Source organism: Mandrillus leucophaeus, unplaced genomic scaffold (assembly GCF_000951045.1).
Source record: "Mandrillus leucophaeus isolate KB7577 unplaced genomic scaffold, Mleu.le_1.0 Scaffold100, whole genome shotgun sequence".
In the NCBI taxonomy this organism is placed as follows: domain Eukaryota; kingdom Metazoa; phylum Chordata; class Mammalia; order Primates; family Cercopithecidae; genus Mandrillus; species Mandrillus leucophaeus.
Window position 1 is genome coordinate 2,812,812 of NW_012098099.1, and position 16,728 is coordinate 2,829,539.

General features: G+C 41.6%; 1 protein-coding gene across 3 annotated transcripts in view; it reads left to right on the forward strand.

Annotated features, from left to right (window-relative positions):
• The window catches only part of ELMO1 (engulfment and cell motility 1), a 597,137-nt gene that overhangs the window by 22,614 nt on the left and 557,795 nt on the right, over positions 1-16,728 (forward strand). Inside the window, exon 2 of one of the 3 annotated variants that reach the window (XM_011972876.1) lies at positions 8,781-8,898. The exons of the other annotated variants lie outside the window; for them this stretch is intronic. The gene's annotated coding sequence lies outside the window, so the exon portion shown is untranslated. The remainder of the gene's footprint in view (positions 1-8,780; positions 8,899-16,728) is intronic. 3 annotated transcript variants of the gene reach the window in all.

Sequence of the window (16,728 nt, forward strand, 5' to 3'; positions counted from 1 at the left end):
GTCTAAAAATAAAAAAATTAGCTGGGCTTGGTGGCGGGCACCGGTAATCCCAGCTACTTCAGGGGCTGAGATAGGAGAATCACTTGAGCCCTGGAAGCAGAGGTTGCAGTGACCCAAGATTGTGCCACTGTACTCCAACCTAGGTGACAGAATGAGACTCCATCTCAGCAAAAAAAAAAAAAAAAAAAGAGAGAGAGAGAAGACAACTCTAAGTTCAGAGAGGTTGAGTAACTTGCCCAGGGCCATAGAGCCAGAAGGAGCTGAGGTGAAGGAGGGACCACACCTCTGTCCATCTCAGCTCCCTGAGAATAGTTCACATCAAAGAAAATGTTGAAGAATGGATCCTTTTGTTGGTGCTAAACTGCTAGACATGAGGGTCCAGAGCCTTGTTCTGAAGACTTGCAAATGATGATTTTTATAGCCTCATTGGAGAGGGGGACTCTGCCTAGAACATCCCCTGAGAAGTTCTCAGTATATCAGCATATTACAGATGGAGAAGACTCAGTTAGAAATCAGCTTTCTTCTGTAATATTGATGATTTTCAAAATCACTTAGCCACAGGTTCCCTTTTTCTCCAATAAAACCCATTACATTTTGCAGAACCAGTACTCTGTGGAGCACCTATTTGGGGAAGCTAACGTTTTAAACTCATTTTACACATGGGAAATCTGAGGTTTGGGATTACTTGGCCAAAGCCAAAACTAGCTGTTGGCAGAGCTTATGTCATTAATTAATTTATTCATTCCACAGATAGACATGCAGTGCCTCCCATGTGCCAAGCATGCTGGGAATTGGTGGTATAGCATTGAACCAGTAGACAAGACACAGATAATAGGAGCCACATGTAAATAATTTTGGATAACAATCATGATGGACTGAATGTTTGTGCCCACACCCCCACCCCTCCAAATTCTTATGTTGAAATCCTCATACCCAATATGATGGTGTTAGAAAGTGGGGTCTTTGGGAGGGCCTTCGGTTCTGAGGGTGGAGCCCTCTGGCATTAGTGCCCTTATAAAAAGGACCCAAGAGAGCTCTCTGCTACTCTTTCTGCCATGTGAGACATAATGGGAAGTTGGCAGTTCACAGCCCAGAAGAGTGCCCTCACCACAACCCAACCCTGCCGACACCCTGATCTCACATTTTCAGCCTCTAGAACTATGAGAAATAAATTTCTGTTGTTGATAAGCCACCTAGTCTATGGTACTTTGTTAGAGCATCCTGAATTGACTAAGAAAACCATAAATCTATGAAGACTGAAAACCCCAACATTTCCTGGGTCTTCTCAAGGCAGACAGGGCTTGCCTTTTTCATCTTTCATCTTTGTTTTCCCGGTTTCTAGTATGAGGCAGCAATAACACAGGCTCAATAAATATTTGTTGAATAAGCTGTTGATGGATTGGAATCTTTCCCATTCTATAACAAAATGGTTTATTATTCTTATTATTAAAAATAATAATAGGATAATTATTAGTTCTGGTGTGTATTACTCTTTGGGAAGTTTAAAACAAAATGTTCTGAGAGGTCCCCAGATTGAAATAGGTCTCTTGGTCAGCCTTGCTAAGAAACCCGGTTCTGAACAGCATTGACCTCGAATGCTCATTACAGGACAGATTATTTGTGACATGAGTAATGTTTGAAAATCATCTCTGTAGGTTTTTCGGCATTCCTAAATTGTGTCACTGGCTGGAATTTTCAGATCACAGCCATATTTTGATTCCCAGGCTTTTGACCATTTTGCTAATGTGCCAGAATCTCTAAAGCCTAGCCCAATTGCTAATATTGACGAATTCTTGAGGAGTGTATATAGTTTGTTTAGATGCAAAACGGATGGGACTCAGAATCTTATCAGCTCATACCTGCGGTATGGGGCAATCCATCCATCTGCCAATTTTCTAAACTATGTAGCCTACTGTGAGATACTGAATCCCTGCCCATGAGTACTGAGAAGGACTCACGGAAGGATGATAGCTTTCTTGGCATTATTTGATTCTAGCATAAGAAAACTGGCTAATATTAGTACCGTATGAGAAGTTTTTAGTCCACTGGACTGGAGGTTTGGAGCTGCCCAGGTGGTCAGTGCTGGCAGGAAGGGTAAAGAAGATCAAAGCATATGGCTTTTCTACTTGCCTATCTTTTTCTTGAAAGAATTTGCGGCTGACGAAGACTATTTTGCTCTGGCGGAAATGATGATCTGTTGGTGGCATGTCCTGGCCTCTTAGTTCTCTTTGTTGTCCTGGGAAGAGGGCAAATGCCCCAATGGACCTTGATCTCTATTCCACAGGGGACTCCCTGCTTTAGAAAGACCCCTACCCATGAGGTCCAAGGATGACCACCCAGCGTAGCCCCCAGCAAGTACTGACACACACTTCATCCAGAGAGATCATTTAGTTTAAGGGAAGGGCATCATCACTTTCAGAGATGAGTATTTTAGTGATTAGAAATGTGGCGTCTCTGGTAGAGGGCATTCATTTTTTTAAAAAGAGAAAGGATAATGAATCGGACACTATCTGTCAAATTATTTGCTAGGTTTCTTGTGGAAACCTAAGTTTTCCCAAGGCAGTATTTCCCTGAGAAGAAATTGATTTTGGTATGATCCATAAAGCCATGCAGAGTGAAATAAACTACTGGCAGAAAAGGGACAAACACATATATAAAAAAAATAGGAATCAATGTTTCAAAAATGAAATACAGTAGAACACTGTGAGGGTTTTGTTTGTGTGTTTGTTTGTTTGTTTCTTTGAGACAGGGTCTGGCTCTGTCACCCAGGCTGGAGTGCAGTGGCACAATCTCAGCTCACTGCAACCTCTGCCTCCCAGGTTCAAGCAATTCTCCTGCCTCAGCCTCCTGGGTAGCTGGTATTACAGGCACCCGCCACTGCACCTGCCTAATTTTTGTAGTTTTAGTAGAGACGGGCTTTCGCCATGTTGACCAGGCTGGTCTCAAACTCCTGACCTCAGGTGATCCTCCCAGCTTGGCCTCCCAGAGTGCTCGGGTTACAGGCGTGAGCCACCGTGCCTGGCCAGCTGTGAGTTTTATTTAGCCTCAGAAGTATCTTTAGACATTAGGTAAAGAGACACAGGCTTAATCATATCTGTAGTTTACTGTAGGTTATAAGAGGAATATTTGATGAAATTATGACATATGTTACCGAAGGGAAATGGTGCCATGTTTTCCCCTATATATTTTAGAGTGACAACCTATAACACGGAAGACATTAGTGCCTCACTAAGAGCATGGCACCAGGAGCCTGAAGGAATGGGACCTGAATCCCATTTTCTTCGTTTACCAGATATGAAAATTTAAACAAGTTAGTAATGCTTTTGAATCTCTATTCCCATCTGTAAAATGGGGGTAACAATACAGATCTCTAGAGTTTGCTGTGCAGACTTAACAGGCTTGACTCATGGGATGTGGCCAATAAATGGTAGCTTTTGTTATGAACTATAGGTAGAAAAGTATCTAAATGGTTTCCCCCAAGCCCAGAGAGTCTGAAATGGCCTTTGGAGGTATCTTCAGACATCATGACTTCATTTGGTGTGGCATCATGCTTGTCTGATTTTTAGATTTCCAAAGAAGTCTTGCAGTGCGTCACTACTGGAAAACGTTTTGGAGTTTGCACAATCAGTAAATGAATTTTAAAACTGTTTTTTTCTAAATAGGAAGGTAAGTGTTGCCCGCTTCATCTATCTACTTGTAGACCTGTTTCAGTGTTTTAAAATCCATCACAGCATTTAAAATTATGAAAGCCATTTGCTTCATGACTAAACAAAATTCCCTGAAAGTCTTGTATATTCCTGCGACCCGCTGAATCCTCTAAGAGAAGCAGAAAAGCCACACGAGCTTCTCTATTAATGTTGCTGATGTGTTGTGACTTGTACCAGGTCCCTTAGGCCAAAGTGAAGCACAGATTTTTTTGGGGAAAAGAAAAGCTGATGAATTAAGCAAATAACTCCAACCTTTTGGCCAGAGAAATGTAAATTCTTTTTCTAAACTCACAGAAATAAGACTCTTCCAGGGCTGGAAAAGACTTTGATGAATAATGCAGGCTCATTTCCCCCACTGAATTTATTCCTCGATGCTATGCATATAATGGATAATCAATAAATATTATTTGCCTGCTTTGTGTAGCTGTTTCAAATTGGGATGAGGATGAGTCTGTGGTGTTGAAATAGAGGAAAGCTAATTTTCTTATCCTGGGATAGGCTTTAATCTTGTTAGCCAGATGTTCTAAGCATGAGAGCTAACCAGTCAGACGAGACCACAAATATCTCAGTTGCACAATGCAATTGGCTTGGGAACTGCATTCTTTAAAGGTCATCCTTTGTATGGGGACAGAGGCACCCCTTGTCTACATTTTGGGAAGATAGGTTGGCTTCCTGGTCCCATTCAGGTCAGAAACACCACTGCCTGTCACTTTTGGCCCCAGCTCCTTGTGGTTAAGTCCCACTGCATTGTAAACTCCAAGCAGAGGGGCCAGTTTTGACCAATGAGAATGGTTAACGCTTCTGGCCAGCCCTCTTCTGCTGAAGTCTATAATGCGTGGCTGTTTTTATCCCTGTCTGTTGGAAGAATATTCAGAAATCCATTGCAATCTCATTTTGATAAAGCCTTTAATTTTCCACCCCTTCCTTTTGCAACTTCATCCATTTGCTGCATATTCAGCCCCTAAGAATCCAGGAATGAATTGATGTGCTGGCTTCAAAACAGCCTGGCGTTTAGAAGTTTTGATTATATTCGAGAATCTCCAGGCTTGACTGTTCTTAGCTTTGATATCATGAGGACTATCCTCACAGGGAAAGATTTATAGCATCTGGGGTGAGAACATTAATTGTGGCCCAAAGGAACATGTGATATTTTGATAAGGTGCTTGAGAAAGTTGTTGGATATAGAGCAGAATGTATTTCAGAAGGGTGCAAGCAATTTTGAGGCCTTCTGGCTGATCATTGCAAAATGGGTGAGCACTGGGAGATCACAAAATATATGGTGGGCAAGGTAAAAAGAACGTCAAACTGGATGAAATAAGAAAACAGGGGGAAAAGCTATTTGAGAGGAAACTTGGCATATACTTAGTATTTGTGTCTGTTTTTCTCTTGAAATGGGCTGATGTCCTGGCAGAGGCTTCTGGCTGTTGTCAGAGATACGAACATCTGTGCTCCTTTGCAGAAAACTCAGGATTCTAAAGTGTTTGCTGGAAATTGTTTAACTCTGCCACTTGCTCCATCTCCTCATTAGGAAGAGCTTAGTCTGTACTGCTCAGAGTGTACTTTAAGAGGAAGATGTGGCTTAGGGTTCTGGGCTTCACTTTTACATACTGCGTGGCGGAAGCAGGTTTCCAGCAATGAAATCTGAGGCCATCAGATACAAGTGTGCACACTTGGTGTAGATCAGTATGCTTGCTTGAGTTGGAAGTAAGAATGAAAGATGCCAAATTAGTAAGGCAGTTGTGATACAGACATCCAAAGAGAGCCAGCAGGATGGACAGGTCTTTTGTGGCTAAGTTTTGGAAGGCTTTGCTTTAGTCACTGTAGTTAATTCTAAAAGCTGTTATAAATGACCCCAAAATATCAGTGACAATACAATAAGAGTGTAGTTTTTGATCACTTTAAAGTACATTCTCCTATTCCCCTAATTAACTCTGCTGTTCACCAAGTACTCTAACAAAGTGGTCAGTGGAGTTACACAGGGCATCAATGTCTAGCCAGCATATCACCTTCCTTTAGCCAGAACCTAATCCCAGCTGTGGCACATGCAGGAAAGGCCGGGCAATGTAATTTAGCTCTGTGCTTGTGGAAAGTGTCACTGGTTTATTGAACAGTCTCGAATGTTCTTCCTAGACAGTGATGGATCCATCCACGTTTTGTGGAGCCCACTTTATGAAAATAACACAAAATTGGGTACTAAAGTGAATGGTTTATTTAGAATGAGAATGGGCAGGGCTCAGTCAAGTGAAAGGCTCTGAAGATTACGGTTTCTTAGCTTCATGGTGATATATCTCTGCTTCTAATGGCCAAATATAAAATGTGTTTTTCCCCTTCTTACAACCTAATAAAACCATCTTTGCTAGGTGCCCCCATGGAGCACTTTGTGCCATTGAAGTGTGCCAGGGCAGCTATTCTCACATTGCCCTTGGAGTGAACAGTGCTGCAACCTTGCTGGGAGGCAGTTTGGCTATCGGTACTGAGAGCACAAGACTCGTCCTGTGCTTTGACTCAGGGGCCTTACCTCTCAGCCTCTGAAAGCCCCCAGTGATTTATATTCGGTATGTGTAAATCATGAAAACATCCTCATTCTCCAAAGACAGGTAAATGGTTGAATTATATCACCATGCAATGGAATATTGCAGCAATTACAAATGATGATAAGATGTTTTGTGCAAGGGAAAATGCATATAAGTGAAAACAGCATGATGTGAAATAGTGTGAACTCAATCGTGTACAAATAAGTAAACTAAAAAATACTGAAATAAATGATATGAAAATGTTACCACTGGTCATCTCTGGATGATCCACATATGACCAAACTTTATTCATCTTTATAGTACTTACAGACGAGGCACACACAGGACCTGGCCTGAGGTGCACATGGTATAGGTTTACTCTGCTTCCTCTTTCTCTGCTTCAGTCAGTGTAAGAATACAGCCTCGGTAAGCACCAGGAGGCCTCATCGTTTTAGTTTTCTGCATCTAGCAAATTGTATACAATTATTTAAATAATGATAGCTCTGACCCTTCCACGTAAATGGCAATATTGCAGCCTTAATTTGCCCTAACATTTTACTGTTTCCAAAGTGTTATCACATATTATCATATCAAATTTTACAACAACCCTGAGAGGACAACAAAGAAAAAAAAAACCCATACATTTTTAATAGAAAACAGATTAAACAAAACAAACCTATCCAACCACAAACAACCCATGAATATATTGACATTTCCCGATAGCATCTCCGCCTTCTTCCTCCTGTTCCCCTAATTTATTCTACTGTTCACCAAGGACTCTAACAAAGGTAAAAAATACTACTCTCTTCTCAATTGGCATAGTTTTCTATTTAGATTTTTAATTACAAATATTTTAAGAGTATTATTTTGGATTTTCTCTGAGCTTGGAAACCTAGCCTTATTCTACCAGAAAATGCTTTCTGCATTTCAGCTAAGGCATTTAGAAGTCCACATTGGGTCAGAGCCTGCCTGCATCCTGAGGGGCTGTTTCTGTTCTCCCTGCTACATCCTCCTCTGCGGGCTCAGCCCTGGGGGGTAGGGGTGGGGTTGTTGGGGGAGTCTCTAGGATGCTGGGACCCAACCCTGGAGAGATCCCAATCATGCTGGGTGCTCCTCTTCACTCGACTTATGTTCCGTAGCTGCTTAGTCTTGTTACAAGTGCCTGAATCCTAGCCTCTGCAGCACCCTGAGAGCTGGCCACTCGACTCTTACCATCCTCATCTTGCCTCACTGCCCCCTTCACTGCAGAAGCTGCAGTTTGCTCCCATGCTTAACCTAGTGACTGACACCTCCTTATAATACCTGCAAGATGACTTCTCTGATTCTGCCTGCCTGCACCTGTGTGTTTCTGGATTTTCCATCTCCACGCTTGGCCCTGCCTGGGACTTCTGCAGGTCAGCATCTGACTGGCAGATGCTGGCCAGGTCATCCGAGCTGACTCTGATGCATCCATGGTGTTGCTGTTCACCAGATACAGAGTTCCACTGGCACAGCACACTCTCTTCCCGCTCCTGAAGCTCTCTCTCCTTGCCAGAGGTCTTGCTTACCCCTGGGGCCTGGGCAGATCCAGTTCCAGATTCTGGAATCTCCCTACGGGCCTTACCTTATTGCAATGTACTGGGCCAGGCCACCAGGTACTGCCTTAGAAAATTTGTTTTGAAGTTGCTAACTGCTTGGAGTACTGTGGTGCTGCAGGCAGCTGTCAGGGGTAGAGGTATGGGGAGCAGAGATGCCTGAGCTGATCTAGAAAATACTTAGGGGTAGAATGCTCTAATGTGAAAATTAATTTTAAAAAACACACTGCTAAGGACAGTTCAAAATGTGCTGCACTTTCTGTCTGTAGCAATCTTGAATCCAAAAAAAGAATGTGGAGGCCGGTCGCGGTGGCTCAAGCCTGTAATGCCAGCACTTTGGGAGGCCGAGACGGGCGGATCACGAGGTCAGGAGATCGAGACCATCCTGGTTAACACGGTGAAACCCCGTCTCTACTAAAAAATGCAAAAAAACTAGCTGGGCGAGGTGGCGGGCGCCTGTAGTCCCAGCTACTCGGGAGGCTGAGGCGGGAGAATGGCGTAAACCCGGGAGGCGGAGCTTGCAGTGAGCTGAGATCCGGCCACTGCACTCCAGCCTGGGCGACAGAGCGAGACTCCGTCTCAAAAACAAACAACCAAAAAAAAGAATGTGGAATGAAGGTTTTGGTTTCTGTCTCTTGGCAGATAGGTCAGGTCAAGTGGACAGAAAATGGAGGCAGGAAAGAGTAGCTGGGGAGAGCCTGCAATGCCGATTTTGTTTCCTGGGGCTCCCTTAACATCTTTTGATGAACTGCATGTAAAACCATACAGATTTGTTCTCTCACAGCTCTAGAAACTAGCAGTCCAAAATTAAGGAGTTGGCCTGAAGGTTCCAGGGGAGGCTCTTTCCTTGCCCCTTCCAGCTTCTCGTGGCCCCAGGTGGTCCTTGACTTGTGCAATATCACTCCAGGCTGTGCCTCCGTCTTCATATGGCTGCCTCCTTGTGTGTCTGTCTTTGCATGACATTTTCCTCTTTTTTTTGGAGACAGAGTCTTGCTTTGTCATCCAGACTGGAGTGCAATGGCGCCGTCTCCACTCACTGCAACCTCTGCCTCACAGGTTCAAGCGATTCTCCTGCCTCAGCCTCCCGAGTAACTGGGACTATGGGTGTGTGCCACCACACCCGGCTAATTTTTGCATTTTTTTTTTGGTGGACATCTTCCTCTTTTTATAAAGATAACGGTCCTAGTGGGTTAGCACCTGCCCAGATGACCTCATTTTAATTTGATTATATCTGCAGAGACCTGTTTCCAAATAAGGTCACATTCACAGACAGCAGGAAAAGACTTCAACGTGTCTTTCTCAGGGGACACCTTTCCATGCATAACAGCTGCCTCTGGTCCAATCTTTCTATCCCCTCTTCAGTGGTGTGTCCACCAGCAAAACTTCTGTGCCTCAGTTTCCTTGACTGTAAAACGGTGTCCTCTTCTAGGATCGTTGAGAGAATTAAATGAAATCATGCTTGGCAGAGTATCCCGCTCACAGAAAGTGCTCAGTAGGGATTTAGCGTTTATGGCTAGGCTTGCAGTCATTTGATTTCATAAGCTAGGTTTGTGGAGAAATTGAAGAAGTGAATGAGCCAAACACAAAAGTAAACACTGTTGATAGGACTGGTGGTTAACTCTTTCAGTGCCACAAAACACATTCTGACTCACCTGCACACAAATTTTGCTTACAAGGTTGTTGTCAGCACTCATTTTGCTCCAAGTATTTGCTTGATTAAAATCTCGTAGGCTACTCTTTGCAGCTGACCTGTAACAGAAATACATTAACTAACTAGAGATACTTTCTTCGTTGGGCTTCCATCTAGAGCTAAGCTTTACTTAGGCTTTCAAATTGTAAGCAAATGCAAAGTAACTGTCTTGGGAAAATTCCAGAGAATCTAGGCCTTGAACTGTTCTAAGCAAATGTGGCCCTCCTTTTAGGGTGGAAATCTAAGAAATGGAGATTATGCATTGCCCAGTTCCAGGGGCACCATTCATACCGTGGTCTGTGCGTGTGCGTGGACAAGCCTGCTCTTCTGGGTGAGGTGGCCATGGGTCCTTTATGGGGTTCAGTAAGTCCTGACAGTGGCATTGTCACTGTGTGACACTTCTTATTCTCCTAGTTTAGTTATTCAATGAGAATGGGATTCCTGAGATTCTAAACCATATTCCATAACTTTGGAAAATATATGTGTATATAAAATTTTTCATAAAATGAAAAACTGAGAATGGACTGCAAGTCAAATTGCTATTTTTCTTCCCTGCTTCATCTTTGTGAACTTCATTTTGTCAGTTTTCCTGACAGTTGACAAAAGTGGACAGTTTTGGTGGCATATCTGATTTAGGAAGTAAGTGCCACAATTTGAAAGCCTAAGTAAAGCTTAGCTTTAGATGGAAGGCCAGTAAAGGAATTATCTCTAGTTAGTTCATTTATTTCTGTTATAGGTCAGCTGCAAATCTGCACAGTTTTGAATTTGTGTGCTCATTTAATGATACCGATCATCTGAAATCCTGGTTTTTAAGATTGTAGATTTCATTATGGAATAAGTTTTAAACTTAATTTGTATATGGGTCAATCAATGTTTTGGGAATTCTGTTCTAAGACATGTTGAAGCTGTGCTGTAGTTATTGGGTTTATGAGTTGTTGGGGTATTATTTATTTTTAATGTACTCTGTTCTTTCCTCTTCCCAAAGCAAATAATCAAGAATTAATGTTTAACTTTAAGTTGGATCCACTCACTTTATATTGAGAGTTATTATTACTTTAATTCACATTTCTTTTCCCTGAAGCCCTGATATATCTTTGGGAAGATACATTTTTTCATGCATTAATTATTTTCCTTTTCAGTATCAATTGCAGGTATTACAATCACAGCAAGAAACATCTGTTGTACATTTATTATGTGTCAGGCACTGTGTTGCCTGCTTTAGATGAATTATTATTACAATCATTTGATTTTTATGTCCACGCTAGACTTTACATACTGTCTATCACAACTCACATTTTATAATAAGGACCTGAGACTGGGGAAATAAACTTGCCAAGTCGACACATTTAAAAGTGGAGGAGCCAAGAGTTGAACTAACATAGTCTCTGACTCTGGAACTATGCTCTTAAACCCTACACTCTTGATATTGAAGATATAGGGACATCTTTGCATTTGAGGACAGAAATGCACAGATAGCCCAGAACTTTTCAGTGATTCCAAAGACCTCTGTATTTTCATGTAACATAACTTTGGGGGCCACAGATTCGCTTTGCTCAATCTATTTTGTTCAGGATTACATGCATGCTAATTTGCTCAGGCAGCAGCTGAAAGCAGTGGGAGATATTCCAACAAGGCTCCAGATTGCAAGAGAAATTAGTGTGGATTTAAAAATTAACAGGCTTTGTATGCATATAACTAAGAATCAAGTTAATTGCCATGAAGATGAATACTATGGCCCCAAAGTATATATGTCAGAAGGTAGGATATTACTTGGTTTTGTGTAATTAGTAATACCAAGGTCAAATCAACTTAGATAACCGGTTTAAACCGTTAAATAGCTTTTCTGGCTTTAGATATTTCTCAGGATTTTTAATGCATACTATGTGCATTGCAGTCTACAGGAAAAAAAAAAAGGATTATTAGTGTTTTTGCAATGTTCCTGCCCAGTGTTTACTTGTTTATTTGATCTTGTCTTATTCCCACAGGGAAAGGTTCATTGTAATGCACCCAGGGATGTGCGGTAGATTTTTCCAATGCAGCAGGTAGGATGACTTTGATGGTAAGGAACAGAAAATTGAATGCTGACTGGCTTAAACAATAAAAGCTTATATAATTGAAGAGATTAGAGGTATGGTGAGCTACAGAATTAGACTGATTCAGCCACTCTCTGGGTCATTTAGGGTTTCTTTTTTTTTTCTGTCTCTGTCAAACAGGATTGGACTTTGGAGCTGGCCACAGGGCAGATTCCCCCAACACACCCGCAGGGTGGAGATCAGAGAATGCCAGAACAAACATTAGGTAATTTTTAAGAAGAGTGACTTGGGGTATGTGTGCCCCAACAAGTATCTGCCATAACCAGCGACCTGGATATGCTTAATTTAGATTAATGAACTTATCCATCCTCTCTCTTCTCCACCTTGTAGGTGTTAATATTCTACATGTAATGGATAGGGGTTTTCCCCCTCAGATAGTTTTGGTGAGTATTTCTGTAGTTGTCCCTCAGCATAGAAAGATTTTCCAGCAGGATACTAAGAGGTACTGTTTAGCGTATTTCAGTTTCCCATTACCAATCCCATAGACCTGATAAGATGTGGATGTTGGCTGCTAACATCACAGAATGTTTTCTAATTTTCTTAGTGGAAAATGAATGGAATGAATCATTCAAATGAATTCCATGATTCATTATGGAATCATTCACTTAATATTATTTTGATATTAAATTAATTATATTAAAATATCATTATTTTGATATTAAAGTGGAGGTAAATGGACTGTCATATACCTTTTCACTTTGCTACTTCACAGTTTCCCTGTGTTCTTGGTGTGCTGAAGTGGCCTGGTACAGTGGCTCACATCTCTAATCCCAACACTCTGGGAGGCCGAGGCGGGCAGATCACTTGAGACCAGGAGTTCCAGACCAGACTAGGCAACATGACAAAACCCAGTCTCTACTAAAAATACACAAATTAACCAGACATGGCAGTGCACGCCTGTAATCCCTGTTATTCGTGAGGTGGAGGCACAAGAATCGCTTGAACCCAGGAGGCAGAGGTTGCAATAAGCTGAGATCACGCCACTGCACTCTAGCTTTGGCTACAGAGTGAGACTCTTTCTCCCACCCACCGCCCCCAGAAAAGGAAAGTGCTAAAGGGTGTTTTCTTGAGTGACAGGCTGGAACTTTAGACTGCAAGAAAAAGAGAGCTAAGGGCATACTTTGCGTGTTACGTGGACGCTCATTTTTGACCAAGGGGATTTCTTCTGAGAAGTGAAAAAATATCTTCAGACAGTTTGGTTAATTTGGTGATTGTCCTGCTTGTCAGGTTGCACCAACTGATATTCTCTTTTGTTCAGTAAATCAACCAAAGGCCGCTATGTGTAAGGTATTTTCTGTGGATTCAAAGTTGAACAAGACTTCCTTAGCCTTCCTGGTCTTTCAGTCTGATCAGGGAGATGAGACAGGCACACAAATAACCATAATACAAAGGACCAAGAGGAAAGCTAGGCTTGGAAAAAGGGCTGTTGGGTTTGGAGGAGGGAAGGAAAGATTCCTGGAGAGATGAAGAAAGTCCTTGTGTGCAAGGGGAAGGGAGAAGAGGGGGGATTTCAGACAGAGCAAGTATTAAGAATTTCGAGCCTAAATGTTGTGAAGCAGTTAAAATACAAAAAAAATAAATAAATAAATAAACAAATTGGTCCAGTTATGTCTCATATTAGTGACTTATTATTGTTTAACAAATCACCACAAAACTTAGTGGCTTGACTCAACAAGAATCGTTTATTCTCTTTCATAATTTTCGTGGTTGAGGTACCCAGGAGCAGCTCAGCCAGGTGGTTCTGGCTAAGGGTCCCTTGTGAAGTGGCGGTCAGATGTCAGCTGGGGCTGCAGTCATCTGAAGGCTGGACTGGGGCTGGAGGACTTGTTCCAAGATGGTGTGCTCCTGTGACTGACAAGGTGCTGCTGGCTGTGGATGTCTCTTAGGGCTGCTTGAGTGTCCTTATGACATGGCGTCTGGCCTCCCCCAGCACGAAAGTTTCAGGCAGAGACAATCATGTGGCATCTTTTTTCTCTGACCTAGCCTTTGAAATCACATAGCATAGCTTCCCACATACTCTGCATGTTAGAGAAGAGTCACTAAGGTGGGTCTAGGGGCAGAGGATTCACCTTTTAAAGGGAGGAGCATCCAAGGATATGCACCCGTGTTTTAAAACCAATACCGTTCTTGAAAAAAAAAATGACAAGCAAAAATGATAGTTGCATTAGTTTTTCTTTAGTTGTTGTGTCTGCACAGTGTTTAACTATATTAGTTGGCACATTGTAGTTTTTTGGTAAACTATGGTATATATAATGTCGTCATCTGTTAAACTAGTCATTTAAAGTAGAAACTGGCAATTTATCTAAGAGACATCTTACCACAGAAGCCTCTTATAGAAGACAGATAAAGTAGAAGTCAGGGGCTTAGGCTGAGGTGGTGGTGAAGGGGGTTGGCACAGCCTTTCCTCAGTGTCCAGGAGGACACCACTAACACCCTGGGTCCTGAGAATAGAACTCTCTAGAAGCCATTTCATGGACCCATCCACTCCTTCCTGTGATTTTTTCTTTTGGAGTTCAGTTGTTCCTTTGAAGAAAGAACAAAAGGATTTCATGTTGTTTTGCAAAATATAGTTATAAGAATTATTTTCTGTATTATAAACACATAGTTTGAAAGATGATGTGTAGCACTGAATGATGGTTAGTATCATTTCTTCCAAAAACATTGTGTGTGTGTGTGTGTGTGTGTGTGCGCGCGCACGCGCGCGTGCTTGTGGGCAGAGATAGGAAGCAGTTGAGAGTGAGGAAGGGACTTGAATTTGAACAGAATTTTCTCCTCTGTGGAGCATATTAGTTAAATATGTACTTGGACTGAACCATAACACTGTGTTTAAAGCAGTGAAAGGCATAAGCCACCATTCTCAGCAATATCAAAGCTGAAGCCCTCCGTGACCATGTGATCTCACACCATCATGCCCTTCCTGCTGGAGTGGGAGGCAGAGTTCTGAGAAGTGGAGAATGTGAGTGCTTTTAAATTAAGTGTCTTTGATAATTACCAGAATAACGGAAAAAGTTTATGAACCAGATCAGGAAAAATATGCTCATTAGTCATATGAATATTAGTTTTCTCAACATAACAATACACTTCTGAGGTTCCCCCTTCTTCCTTGGCCCCGCACACACACAAAAAATGCCATTTGTGTAGACTGTATGGCCATTTCTGTAGAGTGTACGAAAAGAGACCCTCTAATACAATAGAGAAGTTGGAAAAGCTGAATACATTTTCTCTCTCTAACTTAGCACACATAAAGGGCAAGAGCCAGAAAATTAAATTTTATTTAAAGAATTTGGAGGATGAAAAGCACAACGATATTAATTTTTCTCCACTGTCACTTTCCACTTTCATCACTGCTACAATTTATTGTACCCACTTGTTCCTGGAAAAGAAAGAGCATAATAGCTTGTTACAGTGATTTCTTTTTAAAATAAAGTGTTGTAGGATGTTGAAAAGCTAGAAGAAACCAATGGCTAGTGGTAAATGAAAGAGAGGGAACTTTGTTTGCAAAGATGTGGACAGGGAATAATATTGCTCCTTGAATTTATCCACTAACAATCCAGTATTAACATCTGTGGGACTTCCCATTTAGAATATTGGTAAGGTAGAATTAGTTGCTACATCTCCATAATTCTTTCTTAAAATGGTTTTCTGAGAACCAGGAAAATGTCACACTACTTCTTGTTCCTACTTCCTATTCTAGCTGTTCCAGGTTTTATTATGAAAATGTGTAAGTGGGAGTAAAAGCCAAACTCTTACTTAACAGAGTGCCCGGTGCAGTAAACATTAATTCTCTTCCTCCTTCTCTATCCTTATGCCTTCTGCACTGACCCCAGGATCCAGCGAGGAGGGTGACAAAAAGTGTCACAGCAGATAGCTCATGAATTGCATCCTTTTCATTAGTTAGCTAAAAACTCTTTCCACTCCTGTCTTCTTCCCTTTGCAGTTTTTTTTGTTTTGTTTTGTTTTTTTCTCCAACAGGAAACCCACTGTTTTTTTGTTTCTCTACCAAAATGTGTCAGGTTGCCTTCCTTTAGGGCTAGGATAGCAGACTCTATGATGGGATCTAGTTTTTCTCATTGTATTTGTTTTCCCTTGTTTGAATGAAGAAAGCGATTATAAACCTGGATTACTGTTCATTTCATTTTCATCCATGTATGTCATTTATTCATTCATTTGTTCATTATGACATTTGTAGAAGACCCACTGTGTAGGGCTGTGTATGTGTTAAGGGGTGGGAGGGACGAGAGCAGAAGGTTATTGGAACTGAGGCATCTGATCCTCTGTCTCTGCTTTTCAGTGGCTCACAGTCTGGGGTTGTGGGGAGGGTTGGAGAGAAAGACAGGAAGACAAGTAGATACATTTCAAATAAGCATTTACTGAACCCTTGCTGTGATCAAGGAACTGAGTCAAATTTTATGTGGATACCAGGTTTTACTAAACTTGTTTTTTTCTTTCAAGGAGATTATACTTTAGTAGAGGAGAGAAGACACATCTAATGTAGCAGAACTTTAGGGAGCTTTCTATGTGTCAGTCACCAAACTGCAATAGTACTGGGGAGTTCATTTATTTTCATGTCAATTACATAAAATAATTCTTCCTATGCAAAGAAGGTAGAGACTCTCTGAGCTAGAATAATTATAGCAGGAATTGTAGAGGAAGTTGGGAGCAAAATAGTCATAGTAGTTAAGAGTTCTGACTTGGGAGTCAGATATATCTGGTTTTGGATCCTGGCTTCGTTACTTAATAGCTGTGTGACTTTGGAGGAAGGAGGGAGATAAGTACCTTTTCAAGATTCAGTTTTCCTGCTTGTAAATTGGGGATTATATTGATAATATTTACTGTGGTAGATTGTGTTTTCCAAAATGGTCATATCAGTATCTTTTATCATACATGATCTTACCATATCCCTGTGAAATTCCTGCCATCTAGCAATAGGGTTTATGTTCCTCCATTTGATCTTGAGTGGAATGCTGTGACAGCTTTGACCAACAGAGCATAACAGAAGTGATACTATATGGCTTGCAAGGCTACATCATAAAAATGTTATTCACCTCCATCTTGCTCTGCAGTGTATCTCTTGGAACCCAGCCACCACGCTGGGAGGAAGCCCAAGCAGCCCATGGAGAGTCTCAAGTGGGAGGAATTGAGGCCTCTGGC